A 9,870-nucleotide genomic window follows, 5' to 3' on the forward strand; every position below is an offset into this window, starting at 1 on the left:
TTTCAAATTTCCACCAATCATTTCCGGCATGTTGTTGATATAGAGTAAGAAGAGAATCAAACCCAATATGGATCCTGGAGGAACTCCACTTCAAGCATTCATCTCGGACAAGAGACTGCCAATTATTTGAACCTTGTATGTTTGATCACCAAGAAAGGATTTTATCCATTTTATAACTGATTCACAAAGACGATAAGTTTTGCAATATTTTTTTTCATATATATAATGAGGTATGATTAAAGAAAGTTAAAAGGTTCTACTTATAGACACTGGCGATAGAAGTTGACCAATCAAATGAAGCCCAGTTCTGTTAGCAACCAATCAGAAACCAGAATTACCCTATAAAAATATTGAATCTTTCAGCATTACCGCACATGATTTTTCATGCCCAACATGAGAAAGAATTTGCTCTGTCAGCAGACTTTTACAATCCGACACTTGTACAGATCAACTTCCTAACGGAAAACCCTATTCTTTGTCTTTGTCTTGGTTTTTACAATTCAAAGCTTCTTTGATGGACAGCTGCCATTTTGTTTGGAACAAGATTTTTTTTTTAATTCAAAAGTTTCTTTACAGACTACAACATGGTCGTTTTCAAGCCCAATGTAAACAAATATCTGTCGAGTAGTCTTGTGAAATTAATCAGTTTTCAATCCTTTCATAGTCCTATCCCATCATCCAACTGAAAATCTCACTAACCCTTATCCTTGAGAAGTTTTTGGCCTTGGTAAACGGTGAACAATTAGTATAAAGAAACATTTTATCCACTTGTTATGTGTTCAGTTGAATAACTTCGAATGATTTCTGGAAAATAATTTAAAGCAATTTACATCATCATCATCAGCATCATCATCGATTTAACGTCCATTCTATATGATGGTATGTGCTAGACGGTTAAATCCAAACTAATCTATCTCTGGCTAGGTCTTTATTTATACCTGTTACTCTTAAGTTCATATTTATCATCAACTAACAGGAAGATCCGACGTTGCCCGGGATTGAATTAGGATCCACGAATGTTTCACACTTCCAATACTTTCATCGTCATCAAAATCGGTGAAATCACCCATTTTTTCAATCAAATCAATTGATTGTTTGCTCCAATCGGGGAACTATCACGTTGCACTGGGAGGAAGCTTCACATGCTTTCTCACAGTGACTTAGTCGACAATAAATTGTAGTCTACAGTGCACTGTAGAGAACCTACCGTTAATTTTATAAAATTTTATGCAATGCCTTGAATTAAAGTTTTAGTTTTAGTAGGGCAGGTTATCTCGCTATTCCATAAGAATCTTTCGCTTAGTGATACAAGCACCAAAATTGGCACAAATGAATTTCAGAAGATACATTTTAAGAAAAGAATGTTAGCCATCAGAAAATTCAAGATGGCTGCTAGTTTTCAAGATGGCTGCTGAAGCAAACCTGGCCAATTTTAATTTTGGTGCTTGTATCGCCAAGTGAAAAATTGTTTCAGCAATCTGCCTTACTATTTGCAAAAGTCAAGTATCATGGTTCAATTGTGCTCTAAACAGAAACACTTATTTCAAACGCATCTGTCTTATTAAAGAACCTAATGTTGATTTTATATGGTGGAACCTTCTCCTTGTGTGGTGATAAAGCTTCGAAAATACATTTGTGATGTTAGGTTGTATGAGGGTGTTAACTTTGGTCAAAATCAGACTGTTCCTTCTTCAATCGGATTTTTTCAATTATCGGGTGTTGATACTTTTTGGGGACATTCCGATATGAAACATATCTAAGAACACTGCCAGACACATAAAGTACATTTGTATGAAATTTCAAATAAATCAGCTCAGCCATTTCTGAGCTCATCGAGAACACACATACGCACACATACACACACTCACTCTCTCTCAGACAGAGACACACACACAATTTCTTTTATATATAAGTAAAGATCACATGGATTAAAGTAAGAGTTCAGTTCTAATTTCCCAAAAGGAAGCTACAGACGACAAAAGTCACCTAAAACGAAGGTCAAAGAAAAACATCGGGGAAATGACATAAAAAAAAGATGAAAATAAAAATAAATTATAAATTACGATCATCTTTTCTAAGAAATATTTGAATAAAGGGCGATCACGCATATTAACTTAATCGAGTCATTCCTTGTTATCTACGCCATGACACGTTATGAGAAATAGGCATTGCGACTCTGCTCCATGATTTCTTGTTTGTTTTCAATATTCTTTAAATATAATACGAATATCCTAATTTTTTTTTCTTCCAAATAAAAATGTTCATTTCACGCAATTATTTTCCACGATTATTTGTTTGTTTCATTTTGTAACTTGGAGGTTACACGCTGTCTGGTACCGTAACTTGGAGGTTACACGCTGTCTGGTACCGTCGAAAAACAAACAAAGGAAATCCGACTCTTTTTTTTTTTTTTTAAATTTTAACACAAGTCGTTTATTACCGTTACTTTCCAAACAATGCCTGCTTTTTTTACTGTTCATTTCGTCTGCCATGAGATTAACAAAACCTTGCTGTCTCGACACGAGCTTAAAAGTCTTTTGCTGCCATCCCATCATGGGGCCACACGTCCATCTCGTTTTGCATACACTTTTCTTCTCCCTGATCACGTGCTGTCCTTTTTTTCCTTTTTCTTGTCACGCAAGCCTGCACACACTTGCTAATATACATACATGCTCAAATGGCTGCTGCTGCTGCTAATACCTTGGCTAGGCACCTATCCTTCGGCTGCTGATATTTTCACACACGCTCTGTTCCAATTTCATCTTCATACAATTTTTTGATAGAAATTGCTTTTAAATATCATAAGAATATCCGTAAACTGTTTTTTTTTTTTTTTTAAATAATTATGTTTATTTAGTTCTTTTTTTTCAAATACTCCCATATATATATATATATATATATATATATATATATATATATATATATATATATATATATATATATATATATATATATATATATATATATATATATATATACACACACACACACACACACGCGGCATAATCACATTGACACACTAGTTCCTGCTGGATCACCGAAGTTAAGCAATGTTGAATCTGGTCATTACTAAATGGGTGACCATTTGGGACTTTCAGCTGCTGTATGTGCTCTCCGCTTATCTCGGCGTTGTTTCCACTGAACTCAAACAGTGCCGATTCAGGAGAGGTGTGGTTTGGGATTGCACAACCCTTGCTTCACAATTACACACGCTACTGCCCCCAAGGGGTATCCTTTGTCTTTTGAGACTGAACGGAAGCATGGGGAATCCTAGTTAAATTCTTTTAATGAATCTGAAAATCTGCACAATCTATTAAAATCCGTGAAAAACGGTAATAATATGGTACAAAGAAGCTTGCCTTTTTTCTGTTGTTCTTGGCCTTCGGGCTGAAATCAAAGTGTAGTATCTGTTCTGCAGATGCTGCACTTAAGATAATTTGTACCAGTCAATGGAGGGGAAACCCTCTATACTGGGACAATTATTATTTTTGGTAACCAGAGTGCCCCCTTTTTGCCTACTTTTAGGGGAGCTGGTTTTTACCTCACATTAAAAACGGCCTTGTGCCTAATTTGCTCAGTGGGGGAGCAAATAAATACCATCTGTTCTGCAGATGCTGTACTTAAGATAATTTGTACCAGTCAATGGAGGGGAAACCCTCTATACTGGGACAATTATTATTTTTGGTAACCAGAGTGCCCCCTTTTCGCCTACTTTTAGGGGAGCTGGTTTTTACCCCACATAAAAACGGCCTTGTGCCTAATTTGCTTTGGTGGGGAAGCAAATAAATACATTTAATAATATGGTACATTTAATATTCATTATTTCTGTGAAAATATGTCTCTAAATAAACATATTAAAAAAGAATGTAAATAAACATATTTTTTTTAAATGTAAATAAACATCTATATATCTATAAAAGTGAAATTGTTTGTGTGTCTGTCTGTGTACATTTTTCTACCAAACTACTCTGTCAATTTTTAGTCTACAGATTCGAGATTTAACATAAGGGGTATTGAGATTTGGGAAAATCTTTTTAATCGATTTTCGGCCAGAAATTTGGCATTAAAAGAGTCAAAGTTCGACAATTTGACCTTTGAAGACTCTACAAAACTCCTCTGCCAATTTTGGGTCTAAACATTTGAAATGTTACATAACGGGTATTCAGAAATGTGGCAAGCATTTAAATCGGCTTTAGAGTAAAATTTCGCTTCCAAAAGGTCAAAGTTGAAAGAGTTGACCTATCAAACTCCTCTGCCACTCTTGGGTCTAAACACTTGAAATTTTAGATGTAGGTAACTTGGAGATGGGTCAAACGTTTTATTTTGATTTGAGATCGAAATAATAAATGTTAAGGGGTCAAAATTGGGGTCATAGTGTTAAAAAAAATTCCCTCTGTGGTCTCTACCAAATTACTCAGACAATTTCTGGCTTGAAATTTTATATAAAGAGCATAGGGCAAGTTATGAACAGTACATAGGGCCCGAGCAAAGCCAGGCTGAAGTGCTAGCATTAAAAAAAAATAATAAAATAAATAAACATATTAAAAAAAAATGTAAATATATAGGCAATTTCCTAAATTAGCGTCGGTAAAAAAAAAAAAAAAGAAAAAAAAATTCAGAAAAGGTTCAAATTCAAGCAAAAATTTGAGTGATTATTTAAATTGGTACTTATGGCGGCAATTAAAAGTTAAGAAAATACAGAAAAGTCTATGATGTGCGTATGATGATGAAATATTCCAAAAATCACGTAATTTGATCAGATAGTTTATTTTTATTCAAGAAAATCAAGTTTTACGACTAATAAGCGAGTCGTAGTGTTTTCATTCGCCAATAATTAAATCCGATGAAATAAAAACAGAAGAGACAATTTAAATCGAAGGCAATAGGGGAAAACTCAGTCTTACGTTCAATGCAGTTTAGTAGTAAATTCGCTAAAAATCGTAAATTTTTATTTTCTTAATTTTAAATAAAAACTATTTGATTGATTTACGTAATTTTTGGAATATGACATCTTAGTTCTGTCACGAGTTATGTACGTCATACAGGCTTTTCTGTATTTTCTTTACTTTTAATTGCCGCCATAAGTGCCAATTTATAGAAGCACCAAAATTTGAATAAAAACTTGATTTCTATAAAAATAAATGAAAAAAAAACCGTTTAAACAGGATAGGACTGTTTAATACAACAAATAAGACATCCAAGATTGTTATCATTTTTATACATTTTTCGCCATACAAACTCGATTATGTAAGATTGGAACAGATCGTGAGAGACACCATATTGACTTTTCATCTTCCACTTTGCACATGTTTTGTGTGTGGATCGAAGGATCCATGGGGTCAACACAATGCCGCTGGTGTTCCATAGTATCGTGTGTATATACGCCGAAATTAATTATAGAAATACACATTTTTTTTAATAGAAATACACTTCTTTTTTGTTAATAGAAATACACTTAAATTTTTTTTTTTATAGAAATACACTTTGTATACATTTATTTTTGCTTGAATTTTAACCTTTTCTGAAACATTTTTAGGACATTGCCAAATAAATATATTTAGGTAAATTTTTAATTGGTTTTCAGGTATGCTGAAAAAGAATATCGCATTTAAATTTTCCGCAAATAAGTAGTCTTCCGGATATTAAGCAATGTCATTTCTTATGTTATTGCCAGTGGCCATATTGGAACGCATAAGCGTACATAGTTTCTTGGGGTTACATTTACACACAAGTGCACTCAGCAATAATATAAGAAATGACATTGCATAATATTCGGAAAACTACTTATTTGCGAAAAATTCAAGTGCGTTATTCGTTTTCAGCATACTCGGAAGCTTACTAAAAATCGTCTTTTTAAAGGAAAATGTTAAGGTATAAATAACGTAAAAATTTATCTATACTTATTTGAAAAAAAAGAAAAAAGTTTTCAAATATTTTTATTTGAAACAAGAGATCGTGGAACGTAATTATGCGGGTACGCCATATTGACTAACAGTTTTTTTTTCTATGACGTAACATGACGTAGACAAGCAATGTTCCGAGTAAGTTAATGTGCGTGATGGTGAAAAAAGAATATGACCTGATCAAAGAAAAGTATTTAATTTGAGATGATTTCTTCTTAACTCATTCTTTTAAAGAAAAATCAACTTTAGAAATAAAATAATGGACACCATTTTATTAAAAAAAAAAAAAAAAATGGGGGGGGGGTAGGAGTTTAGGTTATTAATCATAGTTATAATCCCCAGGTTTGTTTTTTGGACAGATTTTTTTTTAATGTTATTAAAAGAATAACCATTGCATGAGAGCGAATAACTAACAATATGAAATAGTAATTATTTAGTCACAATAAAAAATAACCACAAAAATGAAGGATGGTAAAAAAATCATTTTTCAATTTCATTGTTTTTAGTTTTTATCGGTTGATTCATTGTGGACGAAAGATTTAAAAGAAAAATGTTTGTATCTTTTTTTGGTTTGGTTGAATGGCAAAAGTACAATATCGTATTTTTTTTTTCTTCTGTCAAGTTTTAAGGAAAAAAAAAAAAAAAAAAAAAGAGAAAAAAAAGAAAAAAAGGAGAAAAGTTTGGATTTAAATTAGATAAAAAAAAAAAAAAAAAGGAATTACATAAAGCATTTACAACTTGCACAGCAATGGAATCAGTCGTATTAAAAGAAAAAGGCGCGCGTGTATGTGTTTGAAAAATTCTACAAAACTTTCATTTAAATATGCCAGACAATTATATTGTTTCTCTCTCTCATATACATACATGCATACACACATACATAATGCATACATACACATACATACATACATACATACATACATATGCATATACAGAACTTGAATGCCTACTGGAGAGAACTTGAATGCCTACTAATAGATCTAATCTCCTCGGTATGACCAACCTACACTGGCTTTTATAAGGAACGGTATACCTTATCCAAGTGTTGTTACCTTAAGTAACAGTTCGAAGCTGGATACTCCACCAGACTAGATGAATTCTTGTCCTAGAATCCAGTAAGAGCAAGACCACAAGAAAGATATCCTATAACATATTAGTAAACATAGCATAATGGTCAACTGGGAAGAAGAAAATTATCTTCCCAACTTTTTTACTGCCTCAGTGTTTAAGATGTAAATTAAAATATTTATGTGTCTCGCATAGAGATCAAGTGTTAGTCCCAGGAAAGGGTCCCTTTGATTTCTGAGAACTTCAAATGAAGCAAAATGAAACTGAGAGAATATATATATATATATATATATATATAAGTATTGTGGTTCAGTTGTGCTCTAAGCATACATTAAGGCTTCCTTCAGTCTTGACAGACTATGATACCCACTGTAAGGGTGCCTGCGCTTGAAATTTTTTCATGGCAGAGTTGTGCAATCTCCAACCACACTTCTCCTGAGTCGACATTGTTGAATACCAGTGGCAAGTGGAGGTTCAGGACGACTGGAAACAAACGCCGAGATAAGCAGAGAGCACATACAGTGCCTAGAATTCCCAAATGGTCACCCATCTGATACTAGCCAGGCTCAACGTTGCTTACCTTCAGTGATCTGACGAGAACTATACATACATACATATACATTGTAGTCTATATTGCACTGTAGAGAATCTACTGTTGATTTTATAACATAATTTTTATTTAATGGCTTGAATTAAAAGTTTAAAATACAAAAGTCAAGTATCGTGGTTCAGTTGTGCTCTAAACAGAAACATTAATACTGAACGCGCCCCGGGTCTTATCAAAGAACATATTGTTGATTTTATATGCTGGGCTCTTCCGTTTGTGCAGTGATAAAACTTCTCAAATGCACTTGTGATGTTAGGCTGTATAAGGTGTTAACTTTGGTTAGAATCTGTCAACTTGCCGATATATGTCTGTACGCGTTATTCGTCCATCCAAATAACGATTTTACTCGTTATAAACCATCCTTGGTGTATAACTACTATTTCTTGTTAATTTCAATATCATGTGACGACTAGTTTAGAATTTATTGGTTAGATATTTAGACACATACATACATACATCTACTTTTTTTATTTTTATATATTGATATCAATAGAACGAAGATGGAGGACGAATGATGAATAACCCTTATCCTTGAGTGGCCTCTGGGCCTTGATAATGTGGTGATGCCTTTGTAAAAAAAAAAAAAAAAAAAAAAAAAAAAAAAAAAAAAGAAGGAAGGAAGACGAAGGACGAAAAAAGGAGGAAGGTGAAAGAGAAAGAACGGGGGGGGGGAGAGAGGAAAAAGAAAAAGAAGGAAGAAAGAATAAGGAGAAGAAAGAGGAAAGAGAAAGAAGGATGGAAGAAAGAAAAAAAATTTTTTAAAGAAAAAGGACAAAGAAAAAAAGTAAATAAAAATAAGGAAGAAAAAAGACAAAATACTAATAGAAATATGCCGGCAAGTTGAAATGAACATTTTGTATTTCAATTTGCCACCATGTACACGTAATTCATCAACCTAAACAAAGATTTTACTCGTTACCATCCTTGGTGTATGATTACTATTTCCTATTAATTTCAATATTATGTGACCAGTAGTTTAAAAGTTCATCGGTTAAATATTTGCACACAGACAGACATACACACACAAGTGTAATCAGCAATAAATAACATTGCATAATATTCGGAAATCTACTGTTTTATTTATATAAATTTAATAATTTCAGCATTTTTTTTTAAGTTATAAATAAAATGAGTTGAAATGTTGCATTTCTTTATGGATGCCAAGCGCAAACTCGGATCACATGACAAAGTTGTACCCGATTTGATCTAAAAGAAATAGACCCATCTGATTCGTGTCACGATTATAAATACTAACAGAAACCGTGGAAATTCCATGGTAGTTGAAAATTTTTAAAACACATCTATACTATTAATAAAATTCTAAATGTTTATTAATTTATTTATGTGTGTGTGTATATATATATATATATATATATATATATATATATATATACCAATAAAACTTTCGAATGGATGCACTGAATTGAAAAGTTCTTTTTTCCCTGAAAGGTGTGAGCCCCTAGATTGTCCTTATCTATATATGGTTCGTAACGAACAACACCGAGTCACACAAAAAGCCCGAAATAAGGGTTTTTGGGCTGTTTTGTGCAATTGTCGAAAAAGTTACCTGCCCATGTGAACGGAATTTAGCACTGTCTGTATACAGCCGTGGTAACATCTTTCGGTATACGGACAGGACTTGTGGCACAATGGATAACGCGTCTGACTACGGATCAGAAGATTCCAGGTTCGAATCCTGGCAAGTTCGTAATAATTTTAACCATCATTTTATCCAACGTTTACTGATTAGTTTACCCTTAGTTAGGATATTTTTTGTTTTTTCAGTGATTTTGTCTTGTACATTTTGGAATTTTCCATTTCTCCGAGTTCACAGAGTAAGCGTTGATGGTAAGATGATGTTGAGTGTACTCGATTTTATGTTCGACTCAGCGTTGTGTGTGCCGACGTGGTGCAGCTGCTAGTTATAAATAAAATTAATAAAAAATAAGATAAATAACGACGAATTCAAAACAATTTTTTAGCAAATTCTTTTAAACCTTTTAAAGCTAAAAGGAATTGATTTAAAAATTTTAGATTTTTTTTCAATGAAAATTCAACACACAGCATCTTTTTTTTTTTTTACTGAATAATTTTTAATATAAATTATAAAGGAACAGATGTCAATTCACTGACACATTTTTTTTAATTTTAAAAAGAAACAATAATAAAAAAAAATTACAGTCTTCTCTCAATATAACTTTTTTTTTTAAATTATAAAATAAAATAGCCGATTTCAAACCGTCAATCGATATCCATGTTTTTTTTTGTTTGTTTTTTTGAGAGGAAATGGTT

At 32.6% G+C, this 9,870-nt stretch overlaps 1 non-coding gene across 1 annotated transcript; it reads left to right on the forward strand.

The window, feature by feature from the left end:
- Positions 1-9,213: 9,213 nt before the first annotated feature.
- Positions 9,214-9,286, forward strand: Trnar-acg (transfer RNA arginine (anticodon ACG)). The gene has a single exon. It is a non-coding gene; the product is annotated as a tRNA-Arg (tRNA).
- Positions 9,287-9,870: the final 584 nt, after the last annotated feature.

The sequence above is a fragment of the Euprymna scolopes genome, chromosome 20 (genome assembly GCF_053919585.1).
Source record: "Euprymna scolopes isolate OS-2025 chromosome 20, ASM5391958v1, whole genome shotgun sequence".
Taxonomy (NCBI): domain Eukaryota; kingdom Metazoa; phylum Mollusca; class Cephalopoda; order Sepiida; family Sepiolidae; genus Euprymna; species Euprymna scolopes.